General features: G+C 38.1%; 1 protein-coding gene across 1 annotated transcript in view; it reads left to right on the top strand.

Moving 5' to 3' along the window:
- The first annotated feature begins 1,793 nt into the window (after nt 1–1,793).
- Nucleotides 1,794–18,231, top strand: part of LOC134542761 (potassium voltage-gated channel protein Shaw-like) — a 391,400-nt gene continuing 374,962 nt past the window's right edge. The window contains exon 1 of the mRNA XM_063387264.1: nt 1,794–2,279. The gene's annotated coding sequence lies outside the window, so the exon portion shown is untranslated. The remainder of the gene's footprint in view (nt 2,280–18,231) is intronic.

An 18,231-nucleotide genomic window follows, 5' to 3' on the forward strand; every position in this document is an offset into this window, starting at 1 on the left:
TTTAAATACTCGGGGGGCTGAGTAAATTAAATAATAGTAAATTAGACGCTACTCTGCTGTGCCGCCAGCTGTCAGTGCAAATAAACACCGTTGAAGCTGACCTTGCCAACGAGTGGAATGCTGCAGCAAATGGTGGGTGCAGTAGGGTGGTATATTATATCACATACTATTTTAAGTATAATATTAAGTATTAATTAATAGGATTCCGACCGTGTGCCTGACCACGTCCTGCGGTGCAAATATGCAACATTGGACTAGCCAATGATTGACATGCCCAGGCTGGCAGCATCATGTGTCGGAATTAAGGCCCCCACAATCCCAGTACACTCGTTGCGCCGTTCGCTGAATCTAGTCGCGTTTTGACCCAGCGGGGTTCTAATGAAACCAGTCGCGTTTTGGCCCAGCGGGGCCCTAATGAATTACACACATGTTCCCTGACTGTCCCTTAGATTAAAATATATTCAGTGAGCAGCCTCACTATTGAATAATAGGTGTCTGACCATGTGCCTGACCACGTCCTGCGGTGGAAATATGCAACATTAGACTGGCCGATGATTGACATGCCCAGGCTGGCAGCACAATGTGTCGGGCATGCATGACCGTGGCAGCTGGGGCAACCTGGGAGCTGCGGTCATATAATTACAGCTGTAATAATGCACTTCTTTTTCAGCTAACCTGGCTGGCTGGCAGCCTGGCGGGAAACGACTAAAGTCGCCCCCTAAAAACCAGTCCTACCAAACTAAAGTGCGGACAGAAATGTCCAAGTGCCCGCCCTTGCTTAGTAGACATTTTCTACTCTTCCAACTCTTCTTCCTGAGCCATCCTTCTACTCCCGTAACCAACCAGCATGAAATTAATGCATGAATTTTTGCATCCCGCATGTCAGTGCCCAGGGTTTTCCCTGTGTCTATGCAGGTTTTACCTGGGCCCAACTTATCTAGTATAGTCTAGAATAGTCAAGTGAGGGGAGTTAGTCATGGCGCCAATTGCTGCCATGGCTGGCCAATCCCCCTCCTTAGCACATATGCATGTTCCCTTTTCTGCATGGTACCCCCTGCATGACTAGAGCGTATAGGCTTCGGCCTGAGACGCACTTAGAGTCTCTCCCTAACCCGGACCCCTCCCAATACACTTAGTTTTAAACTTAGGTTAGGAAAAAAAAAAACAATGTTTCACGAAAACATTGCATTCAAATTCGGCATTGAAATTTTACTCCTATCAAACACAAATAATTTTCACTTCAAAAAATAATACTAAACCCCGGTTATGGATTTGATTTTTGACAATGACATTCATTAAAATACATTAAACAGTTAATACTATAAAGGCTTTGTCTTTGTTCACTTTGGTTAGCACCATCAGCCACAGATGGCAGCACTGTGGTCGTTACACATTTCCGTTCCTTGACTTTCGACGCATTCACGAAATCACTCCCATCGAATGCCGTATACCGAGAGCTAAGATGTCACACTTTCAAAAATAAGGAAATAAAGATGCAAAAGGCGGATTGCACGGGAGTTCGACTCTGGGTCAATGAATCGTGAGTGTCGCGGCACCCCTCCCCCCCCCCCCCCTGCTAGTAAAACGGAACAGAACGCGCGTCTCCACGGCAACGGGGCGATGCTATCGAGAGGTGCGCCGCGGCGCAGGCGCAGAAGGGATGGGCTACGGACGGCACCAGGGGAGGGTGGAGGGGCTGCGTGACGGTTTTTTCTCCGCGCATGCGCAGCAACCGAAAAGGGCGACACGCAACGACGTTTTGACGCTCCCCTTCCCCTTACACAGTTTCGCGCAGTGGCCGACAGTCGAAGCTAGGTTTTGCCGCGTAGGTACATCACGCGCGCGCCTCGAACCCTGCCCCTTTTTTTTCTTCGGAAAATACGTTCCGAAAGCGGAAAAAAGGGGGAGAAATACCCGCAGGAATTGAAGGGTACGCGAAACCTAAAATTAAAGCAAAGTTAAAAAAAAAAAAAAAGAGCGGGGTCACCGGAGTTCTAGAGGCATCCACGCGCGGATGGGTTGCGTGTAAAGGGGCGACCTGTGACATCTGGAGGGCGGGGGCAAGACCACGGCGACAATCGTCCCGACGGGGTCACACCGCAGAAGGGGTGGATATTCTTCTCGGATGTCGCCCCGATGGTGAGATGTGCGCCGCGCGGGGTTCGAACCCGGACGGAACGGCGTGAATCCGACGTCGCGTCGGCCGGCGAGGTACTGCGCGAGCGGAGGAAAAAAAAAGAAGGGCGGAAACCGTCTGTCGCGACATGAGGAAACGAAGGGTGAGTACATTACCCCTCTCAGCTACCGACAAGTTTGCATTTCTTCTTTGCTACGGCCACTGTGTCACTGTGTCGGCGACGTGACGTTAATCTTGCGCCTTTCTGATAACAGCTGACTTTAAAGCCCGTGAAAATAAAGAAGCCTTTGAAGTTATTCCAAAGACATTCCAGCGTAAACATTGTGACTGAAAATTTATGTACCTGTAGAAAATAGTAACAATGTTTTTTTACGGATTTTAATTCCTGAATCACCCACCTATATGATTATCCATTGTAAAACGTTACTCCTCGTTACTCGCTTTGCACTAAAGAAGCCCGTCTATTGGTTGGTGTATGTGTGTTGGACGGGTTAATAAGCTCGACGCATGCTAGTATTTCTAGCGCGGTATAGCCTCTAAGCGCAAGGCTCTGCACTGGCGCGCAGTCTTCTCGTCGTCATAGTTCTTTTACGCCTAAAAATTACTCTAAAAACACGCATTTTAGCCGTGTCCACTCTTCTAAAAATACAGTTTAAAAACTTAATCCGGAATCAAAAGTACTTTTCGGGCCTGAGCGAATTCTTAAATGCTTTTTTGTAAACAGACCCCACTAGGATTTCCTGAGTAGTTTTGAAATCGCGTTGTTTTTCCTGAAGCACCGTGTGTGTGCCCGGGCAGACGGAGTCCATAACATGTTTCTCAAAAAGGTATGTTGACTAGATTAGCTAGGCACTAACTTAAACTTGTAAAGGTAAATAATCATTTTATTGAACTATTATTATTCCTTATATTATTTTTACAAAACGAAACTGAAACATGTCGTATGAACGTTTTGCTCTGGAACGATGTATTACACATTTTTTTTTTTTTTTTTTTAATTTTTATATCAGTGGGTTTTAGGCTCGGAAAGTTTCTTTTTTCTTCCAAAATGAATTAGTTTTTAGTTTTATTTGTACAGAACTCGTGCTGAGAGGATCATAAAAAAGTTAAATATGTTTATAATTATATATATATTACAATAAATTTCTCCGAATCTGCATAGATATATCAAATAGATTACGAATGATTGCATTCGTTTGCAAATGTCAGTTAAATATTGTAATAACATTATTTTTCACCCTTTGCTCTTTATACAAAATGAGTCTGATTTGGACCGACAGGAATAATTATTTTATTCAAATAGTTGAGGTCAGTTATGTGAAAAATAGTGGTACTCCCAATTATTTAAAATAAATAATTTTGCTACAATATGCCTATATAAGCTGAATGGAGTTGCTTGGCTTCTGGGGAACCCATTTTCATAATTTTTTCCATAACGCGCCTTAAGAAGTATAACCTAAACTCATTTATATAAATACACTTGAAATGGTTTATAAATAAAATTTATATCACTAATTTTCACAATAAATAAATGTTTGTAATGAATTGGGCAGTATTCAATAACAAACCATCAAACACTAAAGTGTAGGATTTAAAGGGCCATATAAAATATTTATTTGTATGTATTTTTTTTTTTCGTCCTGCGAAAATTTCGTTGCATATTGCGCAGGCATCATAAAAATTCACTCTCATCATTTTTTTTTTCATAACGCGCTTGAAGAAGTATAACTTCAAAAATAAAATATTTTCCAACAATTGGTGACAGTTTTCTTCAGGCTGCATGGATGTCAATGTTCAAGATAAGACTGATCTGTGATGACAAGCAAGTATCAATGGTTAGTTTAAAGTGTTCAGATGAGCTATTCGGTTAAGAAGGCAAGCCGTTAGTAACTGACGTGATTTCCTGCTCTTCAGTGGTGATTTAATTTTTTTTAAAATTACATTTTAGTAGAGCAAATTAATATTAGTCTTTTTTCAATCAAGTCTCACCCCACCCTCGGGAGAATTTTTGGCTTCCCTTTCCAAAAGCAAAATATAATTTTTAAGCTTTGTACAAGGCCTATGCTGGATCAGTCTAAATTCGACCGATAAAATTTTGGCTGCAGGTTCTTTACGTAAAAATAAGTTGAAAACTCTTATGCATACGGCTTATGTTCTTAAGTGCTTCCGAAGACTGTTACATAACTTTGTAGTAGCAGCTTAACCAGTCGTTTATTGAAAATAAATAAGAAATTAGTTATGATGGAAACTCAAACCTCTGGATAGTTTCTAATTGAACAAAGTTCTATAAATACTGCAAATCTTGTCGCTGAAGTACAATTATTTCAATAAAATAATTTAGGGTAACAACCTTAATTACCATTACCCTTTGTGACGAGAAGGAATAACGTGGTTTTTAAAAGCTGATTATTAATCTACACGTCTAAAATAACTAAAAACGGCAGGGTTTTTTTTACGTACTTTACCTCACAGTTTTCGAAAAAAAATACTAGTATAACATTTAGAATAAAATACTTCGACGCCTGTGCACATTCAATTTGCAATATCAGAGACACTGATAGTTAAGTGATGTACACACCAATGAGGTATTTCGAAGATAATATTAAACTACAAATAAAACTAAAACAACTGCAGATATATCTTAAAGAACAAACTTGCGTGCTGAACAAACCATACGTGCCAAACATCACAAAAGAAAAAAAAATGTGACCATGCCTTTATTTGTGGGGAAATATATTTTCACGAAACATAACCTGACAACTTTAGGTACCACAGCTAACAAAACGGTGGGGTTAAGGGCAATACAACCAGGCGACCTTTTTTCGTTACTTTTGACATTTAGATTAATAACCAGCCTTTAAAAATAACATTATTCCCTCTCGTTACGAAAATTTACGGGAATTAAGGAATTAATCCTAAATTATTTAAACTTTATGTTTTACTTCAGCGACAAGACTAGCAATGTTTTTAGAACTTTGTTCAATTGGACACTATCCAGACGCTTGACGTTCCGTCATAAATACTTTACCATTTACTGTCAATAAGCGACCGGTTCAACTGCAACTTCATGGGAAGCACTTTAGACTATAAGCCGTATGCATATGTATGTATTTTCAACTTAATTTTACGTGATGTACCTGCAGTCGAAGTTTGTGGGAAGGATTCAGACTCAGCCCCTATATCGGCCGGCCATCAGTGGCCAGAAATTACGAATTCTAAAGATATTTCCCATGAAGTGACACCGTGTGTGCGCCCGGGAAGACTACCCGGTTACCAATGCGGTATAAAGAGCTTCAGGAAAACAACGCGATTTCAAAATTACTCGAGATATCCGAGAGATATCTGTTTACGAAAAGCATTTAAGAATTACTCTGAGGCAGGATGATTGTTAAGTATATAGCAACAACCATCTTCTTCCCTGTACATTTTTACCCTGTTTTCAATGGAACAAAAAAAAAGTAATTTTCCAATTTGGCATAGTTTCTACGAAATACTTCATTTATTTCAAGCGCATACTTCGTTAAAAAGTCCGTAAATCCAAGATAATATTAACTTAAACTTTTTAAAAATAAAACTTGAGTGGACAGGAAATTGTTCATATTTGTATTGTCATTTTATAGTAAAATGCATGACATATTTTACGTGTTTAGGAACATCATAAATATAGAATTATAGAGTGCACAGTAAAAGAAATTGTTCAGAAATTTATGATACGGATGATGAGAAATTTAAAAAGAGATTTTTCCTATTTAACCGTGGTACATATCTCTTTCATATTCGTTGAGGAAAAAAATAAGTTCATATGAATTTGCGCCAATTTTGAGTGGTTGAAATTTCTTAGAAACTTACGTCACGTATTCAGTGACCTGCGACATTAGCGCGGTCGCGTCTGTTTGATCTGCCAGAGGTGAAGTTGCAGATGCGGGTATGGTATTTGATTGGTGCACGGCATCTTTGACGCCAGTTGCTGATGGTGCAGTCGCTAAGAGAGGATCCGTCTGATCTGAGCCAGTAAACCTTTGATGCCGGACGGGTCGGACTTCGCCATCTGCAGCTGTCACGAGCAATGTTCGACGGTAAATTCAGAGGTACTGAGTTGACTTACTTTGAACGTGAATCCTCAAGAGTTATCACGGCATAGCAAAACATTAAAAAATGGTCAAGGCTATAGCAAATAAAAAACATTTCTTCTTCTTCTTCACGTGTGTGTTTTTTACAGTGTTTACCAATAAACACAAATCTTGGAATAGGGATAAATCGCAATTACCACGAAGATTTATTGACGTGAAACTACGAAGAATTTTAGGTTTATCTGAGTTCCGTTCTTCGTTGTAAATTTATTGTAATTTCTGACCGTGCACTTAGCTGTGAACATTTATCAAACTATTCGAAATGGCCACATTGTTACGCGTGTTTTTTTTTTGTGACAAGAAACAAAAGAGCCTTCTCGCATATTGACATTGCTGGCTGCACAGGTTTTCTTTTGCTAGTTGTCGCATTATAGTCGCGCGAACGTGTATACTACTGCGCTCTTTGCTGCAAGATTAATTGAAAATTCTTATTGAATTAGTATCAAAAATCAATGATAGGCCAGATGATAGCTGTGGGCGCGAGCCCTGAAACGCGGGGCTATTGAGAAAAGTAATATATAAGGCAAAAAACAACAAAAACTTTTAGCCTTGCATAACCTAACAAAAACATTTCAGCATATTTAAAAATAATTTACTATGGCAAAAGGAAAACACTAAAGAACTTGCATTAATATATTAGTAATTGGTACAAGTATGTAGCATATATGCACTACTACATACAACAAATGCTTATTTTCTTACATCTTATAAACTGTATTTTTTTTCTTCTTTTTATTGGATAAAATTCTTTACTTTTACAAAAGATTCCTTTGGTAGCCAGTTGATAAGAAATAGTTTTTTTAACTTTGTTCAACACTTTGATTTATTTATTTTTGTATACACGAAATACAGTTTTCAAGATAATTCAGAGTATTTATTACAAAAATTAGTTCATAATTTTAAATTTTTATTTATGTTTCACTGAAGAATATTGTTTTTAAACCACGCAAAAGATAATCGATAATCGATATTCCAGTCATTATTCTTTAATTTGTTTTATTATGCGTATTAATGTGCGCAGTTACTTCTGTAAAGCTGTACTGAATGACTGAATAACTTTAAGTACAGGAATATTGTGACTGAGTAACTAAAATAATGGGCTACTGGGATACCTCAATATTGCTTCGAACACTAATTTTGTAGTGATAAACTTGTTTTCATGTAAATATATAATTTTAAAAGAAACATCGGTAACTTTACATTACTATTTCTGTTCCCTTTACAAAAAAAATTACAGTGTAAGGAGATTTACCACCCCATAAAGACCATCCAGCCAGGAACTTTCGCCAATGTGGAAAAGTTAACGTCCCTGTCTCTCTTCGCTTATTGCGCGAATGTAGGGACATTGACGGAAAGGATTTTTTTTTTTTCGGAGTGCGGTCGCGTAGACGCGACTCATTTAGACGGCGGAGAGCTACTTGTGGGGTTCGTCCGCGCGCCGGGAGAGAGCGTTTATCTCCTCCGGTAAAAGCAGCTTGATTCCCACGCAACGTGGGCCGCGGCACCGAGCCAAATACTCCTCTCCCCCCCCCCCCCCCCCCCCGCGACCCTAAAGAGACCCAACCCTTTCCACGCGGCGTCGGCAGTGACTCTGCGTCGCGGGAAACGGCGCGATTCCAGGACGATACCGCGATGCTTCGAGCTTCGCGGAAGCGACATTTCGCCGATGTGATCTCGGCTGGCCCGCCAAACCGCGTCGAAAATCTCTGCGCCGTTTGCAAAAAAAAAAAAAAATTTCAAAATACACAAAATTAAATATGCTCCATCTTGGATTCAACAAAGCCATAACTAGAAACCTTGTCATTCAATTACAAGCGAAACTCTGAACGCTTGTATAATTTTGGCACCGTCTTCTTCAATCGGTCCACAAGACAGTCCAAACCAATAACAAAACAACAACAACAACAACAACTGAAAGGTCGAATCACATTCATTTCATTCAAAACTATAATGTCTTCTCTCAAGGACTGCAGCCAATTAACGAGCGATTAAGTCTCGAAAAAAGCACAGCAGACATCAAGCAGGTTATCGATCCGGCGAAATTTCCGAGAATCTGTCGTTTGGTTTTTTTCAAAATTTGGCTTCTTTAAAGCAAGGTATAATTGAGCTGAACAAAAGTTGTATTTAAAATTATATTTAATTTTTTTATGTGTTCAATGTTGATACATTCAGAGAAAATGTACAAATGATCAGACACACTGTAATTTGTATTGTAAATGGAATTCAAATAAATTATTCATGTAAAATTACAGGTATTTATTTGTAAACTCATACATTTACAAGAAAATAATTGTATTACTACAAAATAAATTTCGCAGTTATACTGTGTTCAGATTATTAACCCGGTATTTATGCGTTGTGATGTCCCAGTAACTACAATAGTTAAAGTTATTTGTAAACCGATACCTAAATAGCTTTCCAATTTTAACGGCGCAAATTGAAATTATAATAAAACAAAGTCCAATTATCGAATTTCAATTATCATTTTGATGGTATAAAATTATGTCTGAATGAAACATCAATCAAAATATAAATTGTTGTGCCAATTTTCTTGAGAAATACTCGGTATTATCTCGAAATCGTATTTCGTATGTGCAAAAATAACCACAGCCACGTGATGTACAAAGTTACAATATCTTTCATGTAGTATTACAAACTATTTCTTGACAAGCGGTTTCCAAAGGAATCTTTTGTAAAAATTCAGAAAATTGTTTTCTGTGTACACGTAGCACTTTTCCGAGGTAGTGATTCCACAGCATTGTTTCTGCTTGCTCCTGAACGTGAAACCTTAATTGTAGTCTACAGAGTAGCTTTAATGTAACTTTAAACTGTAATAAACAATAGCTAAACACTTTTTCATTTAAGCAACACATGTGAATTCTTTTGTCTAATCCAACGAAATTGTGTAGGAAGCTAGTCACGAATAAGTTTTTATAAAATAAATTCATACTTCATGAACATTTAAATAATGAGCTGCCACTGACATTATCAAACAAATATACAATTATGAAATTATTTAGTTTTTCATTAAAGCTGTAAGCTGTTTTTATTTATACTTCTCGCATGTCTTGATAGGGATTGATGTGAACGAAATTCGACTTTTAAATAAGTTACTTTCTATTTTACACCACAATTATAATGCAATTTCATTATTCACACTTAATTTTTTTTACTTTAACTTGAAAAACTTCCTTTTATTTTCCCGCACCCCGCTACGAAATAAGTAATATCAATACATATCAAGGATAAAGCTCAGAAAAGATACCTGAATTGTTGGGGGGGGGGGGGGGGTGGTAGAGTTTAGAAATATTCTCTCACTCTCATGATTTTATTTTATTTCAAAAGGTAAACGAGATAGTTGTGTAAGTTAACGAAAGAAAATACATTTTTTTTATTAAATCGATAAGACCGTCCAAGAAGCTTATCTTTAATTTTTTAAAGGCTACGTAAGTAAAGACGAGGTATAAAAATTTCCATTACACACGGATGTTTCAGTTTCTAGCCTGTCATTGCTCCCTTACATGCATCCGTAGGGGGAAAAGGGGGTGGGGTGGGGAGAAATTATAGTGTACTTTCTGCCAATATTTTCCCCACCCGCGGGAATAAATACCTAATCGATGCGATATTTTCAACTGCAACCCCCCACTTCCTCTGTGAAGAATGGGTGACCGTCCCACCGAAGCCCATTCCTGCAGATGACAATAGCACAAGTCTTGCCCCCTACCGCGGGTGAAGTAAGGAAGGGGTAGATACATCACTGTCAGGGCTGGGCCGTGCCTAGTGCGAGAAGGGATGTCGGTGGTAGGCACCTACCTGCACGAGGGGGGTGCTACCCCTACTCACCCCCCTCCAACACGACATTCATCTCTCCCCTTCCCAGACGCCCACGTGCGGGCATACACGAGTAGGCACTGCTGCATTGAGGGGCGGTGGGGGTTGCGGAGGAAGAAAGGGGGGGAAGCGCTGCAGTTTCAGCGAGTGTGACAACAAGGTTGGGGAGGGGAATCGAGGGGGAAAAGGTCGTGACCTGCAGGCGGTGACGTGGTCTCATAATAAATATCCTTATACAGCATGGGTTCTGAATTCCACCGGCCAACTTCGGCTGCGGTTTCGTCGAAGAAAAGTAAATAAATTGAAAACTTATGAACTACTTATGGAATGAAATGCTTCCCAAGTTAAAGCTGGAGCTGAGAGACAGTTTCGACGTGGATAACGTCTTTAAAATTGCTTCTTAGTAGGAGGCTATTCAAAAAACGAATGATAAAATCGGGAGATACAGTTTGGTATTGCAGCTGCATATCTATCATCTCCATCCGAAATTTAATTACCTGCACCCCTGGATAGCTAAAGGATCAAAGAATTCGTTACGCTAAGTGAGGACTGTGACGCATCGCGCATGGTGGAGGGGGTAGCGCCGCCATTTTGAGGTCATTTTGCTGCGTTTCGAGATTTCCATTTAGTATAACTTTTGACTCGGAGAAGCTACGACGTTCGTTTGAGTTTCAATCGTCAGCTCTCGTCAAAATATATGGAACGCATGTATAAAACTTTAGTGTAAAATATTTACAGTGAATATATATGGTGTTAAAATAAAAAATAGCGTATTTTATATTTTGTATAGAAAGTACCTGTTACGTACACGTTTTTAACGTTCAACACACGGCCGTGTCCATGATACCACCCCACCCCATTTTTCTTAATAATAGAGAAACTATTCTATTTAAAATGTAACTCTAAGTGTCTGCATAATTTTGTAGCTAGTGAGTGCTATGTTAGTTTTTTATTTAAGTTATTATCGTTTAACTGTAGCACAATTTAAATTTTATAAGTAGTCGTTTTGTATTCGTTGATGTCCATGACAGCTCTATTAAATTTATGTCTTTTCTCTCGAGATGTAAGCAAATAGGAGTAAAATAATAAATGCTTTGCCAAGAGATTTTTCATGTAGGAATAGAACAAAATATTGATAATATAAAAAGATCTAGTTTTATCTTTTGCAATAAATTTATAATAGCCTATCTATTATAGTTTGGTATCACGTTCATGTAAAATAATGTCACAAGAAAACCTGAGATAAGTACCTATATTAGTACAAAACCGCTGTAACGTACTATTATTTTTAGCGGCTTACATTTCTGATTTATTTTATTTTAAATATGACTGTATCTGCAAATTTATGTGTATGACCGTTAAAGTAATTTAATATCAAATGGTCGTGAATGCTGTTATAAACAAGTGGAATCGAATGCTTTATCTATTCCATAATATTCTGCCAATTCTTGTTGGACAGCATAAAGCTCTGGGTTTATGTGCTTAATTATTTCAAAGCAGTTGTCATTTATTTTATAGGACTCTACATAACTAGTGTCAAACGTTGTGTGCCATATGACCATAACATTTTTGAACAAGAAAAAAATAAGCTATTTATAGTACTCTACTCTTGCATGAAAAACTTTCGTGACGAAACCTTTCTTTTTCTTCTCCTTTGTTTTTCTACCTGTCGAGAGAAAAAAAAATAGAGCTGTCATAGAAATTAAATAATACAAAACTATTATTAGTTTTATGAAGAGAAATAGTTCACAATTAAATTATAATAAATTAAAATAATATATATTTAGTGTTATCACTCGCTACAAAGTTTAACTAAATAAATTTAGAGAAAAACAGAAAATGCTTTCTGTTAATACCCATGATTCTACATTTTCAGAAAATTCGTTTATTAAATTTAAAACGAAATATTGAAACGAAAAACTGGAACGCCTGGCATGTTTGCAACTTGCACAACATCCAGTACCTGCTTCAAATAAGAGACACAAAACTACATAAATAATAATGTAAATGTTCGTTCCAAATCTTAAATCACAGAAAGTTCTTCACCGATTGCTTTGAAATTTTAATAAATCGCCAATAATCAGAGACGGATCCAGAAAAGGGAGAGAGGTTATGAACCGGAGGTAAGTTAACCCTCCCCCTCCCCCTCAAGAAGGGTAAATATGCAATGGATAAAAATACCTCTAAAGTATATTTTGGGATGTAATTATATTTAATAGATACTTATTAAAGAAGGGCGTGTAACTATTAATAAATTAATCGAAAATAATATTTTGGACATACGTCATTACTGTATGTCACTGTTCGTTATAGAGGAAAAATTCTCGATGACATACATATGTCCCAAATAAATTATTGAATATATCATCTCTATTGAAAGAATTATTTAAAAAAAACGTATTTATGACTTTGTCTGGGTCTAACATCCGGACTAAGTTATCCGGAAAGGGGGTAATCTCGGACTTAAGCTGGGTTTACGATTGATTTCCTTAAGAATTATAACTTAACATCGAGCACACTATTAAGTCAAAACTACATTTTCCAGTTTATGATTGACATAGAAGTAGTTAATTCCAACCAATCACAGCACAAAACACATGGTCGGCCATTGTTCGAAATGGAGAAGCAGGTTTGAAATAGGTTATTGACAAATGGTTTATCTAATTTTCGAAATGGATGATTACAAATTACAAATATACGAATTATAACCAAAAATACTGCCTCGCTCGGTACAATACCCAGACATAAACTTCCGGCTGAAAGGTTCCGGTTTGTTGTGATTGGTCGCTTCCCTTTAAGTCTTAACGAAAAAATATAAAATATAACCATTTCTGTTAAGTCTTAAGTCATCATATGGTTCGCACACGACCCGTCAAAATTCACACACGACAATCATAAACCATTCCACTAGTTTACATAGAGTCATATGGTAAGTACACGACTAAGTCTTAATTCTTAATTCTTAATTTTCAATCGTAAACCCACCTTTACGGTGCCTCCCTCCCTCCCCACCAAAAAAAGTCAATCCTGTTCCCGCTTCTGCCATTAAACATGGGCGTGTGTTGTGCGCCCGGTTCTAAAAGGCACGCTCATCTCGCCCCCGCTGCTGGTCGGACGCGGCGATCCAGCGCGAAGACGTTTATGTACTCTCGGTGAGTCAGAACCGCGGCGTCGTTCATTTGTTTGTGTTTGGATCCGACACCGCCCCGCCCTCCGACCGACACCCCCTCCCCCTCATGAACCAGCTCATCCGAACGTAAACGTATCCCCCTCCTCCATACAACGGGAAGCCTCAGATTCACTTAGCCCTGATCCATACCGAACACATCCAAAGTTCACCACTTGGAATTAAAGAAAATATATTAATATTTTGGAATGATTCATTCATTAAAAAAAAACTTTAGAGCATTTTTGCATGTCTCTAACCTAACCCAAACATCTTTTCATTTGAGTTACGTTCGTTTAGGCAAGCAAAAAAAAACTCCTCGAAATAAATAATTAAATATGGAACACAATTTTGTGAGAAATTTTTTTTTGAACGAACCAAAATTTATTGGAAAACCTAGAAAACTTGCGAGGTTTGAAAAAAAAAACTTTCATATAAACCTCTAAAACGCAGGAAAATTTGAATATCTTAGTTACAATACAGTATTAGTAATTTTTTATATAATGTAGTAGGCTATTTTAGTCTTAAACCTGGTATGTATTTAAGTCATAAGTTTGGGTTCCTGTAATAACCTTTATCTTGATTTTTACTGGCGTAAAATAAACATAAAGGATACAATTTTTTTTTTTTAATTTGGAGCACAATAAAATGTCTATAGTTTTCAGCCTGACCCCAGGCAATGATGTATCGTTTAAAAATTTGTTTGTTTTTTTAGCCTGGCAGTGTTAATGCAGCACAGTTAATGAATATTATATCATTGTTAGTTTAAATGTGTGTTTTTTAAATAAAATGTATATTTTAATCTAACTGTTATCTGTTCAGAGAGCCCCACTCAGTTGGACAAGGGAAACAGGGAAAAATTAGGAAAAATTCACTAAGAAAGAGCATAGGAACCCTGCAAACCTAAACTAATTTAAACTAACTACAGTTTTACAACATAAAAAAAAACGAAAACACACTAACTCTCGGGGTATGTGAATCTTAGGTTTTTACCCATCCACAGTATAGCGCATTCTATCTCAACTGAAAGTTTTGTGATTGACTTAAGGCATGGTCCTCACGCAACATACTAATATTTGTTTTCAATTTCCTCACCATTACTAATAGTTAAGGTTATTTCTGTAAATTAACTCTATACATCTCTTGCATTTGTCGTCTGTCACAAATGCTTTCAACATATATTTACTAAGTGTTACGCAATGGAAGTACGAAGTAAAAAGTAACGCCATTTTTTGTTATTGTTATCACTTACGTGAATTTTACACCTACTATACCACGCTTAGTAAATATCTCTTGAAAATATTTGTAACGAAACAACAAATTCAAGAGATGTTTACTTAGAGTTAAATTCATAAGAATTGAAAAGAAAATACAAAAAAAATATCACCATGGCGTGTGAGACTCCACCTAAACGATACACACAATGTTTTTTTTTCTACTTTAACAAAAGACCTTTAAAAATCAGCTGACATTATACAGTTTTTAATAGTACAAGAAAAATATGGTAATTTTGTACAACAGATGATTGTTTTTGCATATATGTAATAGTTTTTTGGAAACAATATTGAATATTTTTTGTCACACTTACGAAAAAATTGGCACATGTAAGGGTTCTATAATTATTCGTTGCCTCTTATTGTAATGGTTCGATGTTCTGACTCCACCAGAGTAAAGTATGGTAGGAAGGGGATGGGGGGAGGAGAGGGAAGTTCAAGATCATATTGGGCGTAATTCCATATCTGTGGATCTTCGCACTTATCTGTGAAGTATTGCATTAGACTGGGGAGTCATAAGTTTTACTCAGATACTATACGGTATACTCAGATACGGTGCCAAACACTATTTATATATTGTCTTTCACACGGATCTGCAATTTACATCTACGGTCGCCGGTTGCTCCTACTGTATCTAGCTTCGAACCGAAGACCTCCAGAGTACGTAACACGAGTGCAGTACGTCCTCAGTAATCGCTTGTGAAACCCACTGCACTAGTTCTGTACCTGTTGTGAATAAGTAAGTCTTATAATTAAGAGACTGGAATAATTCGCGGATTCATTTCGCGATAGGCTGAAATTCAAACATGTGTATAATTCTTCTGATTCTGCTATTGGCTCGCAGTTTAACTGGAGCTCTCTGGGCCAATGAGAGACTATCAACCAAAGAAGCGTCGAATCACAAGCTACCCAGTGGAGACGCCTCACAATTTAGTACCCAATGAACACGCGTGTTTACTTGAGAAGTGTAGAGGATAATGGAGGCTATCCTAGAGGTCATTGATTCCGCGAATTTTTCCGGTCCCTACTTGTAATGTAAGATATCGACTTACATAGTTATTCACGCTTGATACAGAGTTATGTCTGAGGGTACACGTCGTTTGTCCTAAAATCGTTTGTCCTAAAGCGTTTATCCTAATTTCGTTTGTCCTAAAAATTAGGACAAACGACTTTAGGACAAACGACGTTAGGACAAACGACTTTAGGACAAACGACTTTAGGACAAACGAATTTTAGGACAAACGACGGAACAGCTTCAAAATATTTTTACTCTGAGTTTTAGGACAAACGACTTTAGGACAAACGACATTAGGACAAACGACTTTAGGACAAACGACTTTAGGACAAACGACTTTTAGGTGTCTGACACACTACCATTGAAGTAAGGATTGAGTGCGTCTCTGCAATGCCTTACATATCGCTGCTCTCACTCGCCACTGACATAACCGACTCTGGCTCTCATTCGTTGCTTCGGTCCGAGTGCGGAATGACCTGTCGTCACCTGCACTCGCGGGCCAGACAGCGTACAAAGAGGGTAACTGCCGTCCGACACGACACACGCCTTGAGGGGTGGTTGCCACAAAGGGCGACGAACTCAAGAGCTGACGATGCGAATACACACACACACACACACACACACCACACACACTCGCACGCCCAAACAACCTTACAATAAAATCCATTTTCGAGTTTAATCACACACACAACTTTCAAAGTTAACTGTTTTTTTTTGTTCAAGCATAAATTTTGCATACCGTGGAAAAAAATAATAGAATATTCAACAATTGTTGGACTTTATTTTGTAGTATTTTGCATATTAATGTGCGCAGTTAATACTGAAAAGCTATTCAGAGAAGGGTATGTTAATAACTTTAACTAATGCATAAAATGCGCAAAGCTTACATGCCCGGGAAAGAATCAAAAACCCAGTGGCGAACCATTTTTTTTTTACAGAGATTCATTTGTTTTTGTGTAAATGTACAAATTAAGGAATTTCTGCAATTTTCCACTGATATTTCACACGTTTACAGGATATATATTCATTTAAGTCATTGACTGGAAAAACGAATTCAACTTTTATGATGATCGTGGTCTTAGGTGGCCTCATGTGGCGAGGATCCGGGGTTCCATCACAACACCCCAGTGTGAGGTTGGGGACGCACCACAACGCCGAAATACCACAACGCCGAACGTACAATAACGCCGAAAACCATAACGCCGAAATGCCAAATTGACCACAACGCCGACAGCTAGAAAACTGCTGTGTACCACAACGCTTAATTACCACAACGCCGAAATACATTAACCCCGAAAAATGTCATTGCAGGACTGCCACGAAGGTTAGGTTAGGTAAGGTTAGCACACAAATTCATTCAGTTGTTTTTCATTTTGCTCCTGTGCCCCCCCCCCTCCCCACAGCAACATTTTACGGCGTTACTGTATTTCGGCGTTGTGGTACACAGCAGTTTTCTAGCTGTCGGCGTTGCGGTCAATTTGGCATTCGGCGTTATGGTATTCGGCGTGATTGTACGTTCGGCGTTGTAGTATTTCGGCGTTGTGGTAGCGACCCATACAGGTTCAAGTGCAACGAGAGGTTCGGAGCCCGCTACAGTCTTGGAGGTCACGTCACCTTAAAAAGCCTGCCTAGTAAGGGGCGTTTCAGTGACCCCACACACGTTCCATAAATCCTCAGAAGAAAAACTGCACTGGCAAGGCCTAAATTAATTAATTATTTTTTTCACAAAACGTATTATACTTCTTGTTCTTTTTTCTCTTAACCCTTCTCCGCTATTTTCTTTTAATTCACTGTTGAATATCTCATATTTTAAATTTCCATTTAATGCTGTAAAGAATTGCTGATATTTTGCTATCAGTAATTTTTGAGGTAAAAACAAATATAGTTTTTAATTAGGTTTACCGGTACTAACCAAAACATGAACGTTAATACTAGCGACTCTAAATTTGAGCAACAGAGATCAATATATTAATCGAAGAAGATTAAGTTTTGAGAATGCTAATTAAGTTTATTTAACTTCGTCCAGGCGCTGAAGTACGAGTCGTTTTTCCTCTTACCCCCAATAACACTATTTATGTAACATTACGAAAATAAAATCCGACGTTTAGATGATCCAAAAATAAAGATAAGGGATATAAATAAGCAGGCACTACTTCCAAAATCTTATTGTAAAAATAAAAATCTACAATTAGTACGTTACCGACTTCGTCCGAAAACATTTTAGAATGACATGATAAAAAACTAAGTCTGCCTGAAAAATCCGCTTGTATCAAGTTTTCTTGAATATGTGCTTTCGGGATATACGGATCGTGCATGGCACGAATGCGCAGTTTTGGAGGACTCTACAGGCCGCTGGAGACGGATGGAAAAACAATCAGTTAAGCCTGCGTAGGCTGGCCTGAGCGAGGGTACTTTACTACAACAGTCCAGTACAGATGATGCTGAAGATCCATGTCTCACGACGTAATAGAATAGTTTATAAAAACGTAGGAATCAGAACGATGCCTTTGGCTTGTGAAAAATGAAGATTGGCATTGTTATCTCTTGCAGCGACTCGTACAGAGTTGCCAAGGAAGATAGGTTGGGTTTTTATCTTGCGAAGAAACTTAAACAGTTTTGTGTACAAGACGCTGTTATTGGTTATGATATAGCACACGACAAACATGCAAACTTGGTAG

Source organism: Bacillus rossius, assembly GCF_032445375.1.
Source record: "Bacillus rossius redtenbacheri isolate Brsri chromosome 9 unlocalized genomic scaffold, Brsri_v3 Brsri_v3_scf9_2, whole genome shotgun sequence".
NCBI lineage: Eukaryota > Metazoa > Arthropoda > Insecta > Phasmatodea > Bacillidae > Bacillus > Bacillus rossius.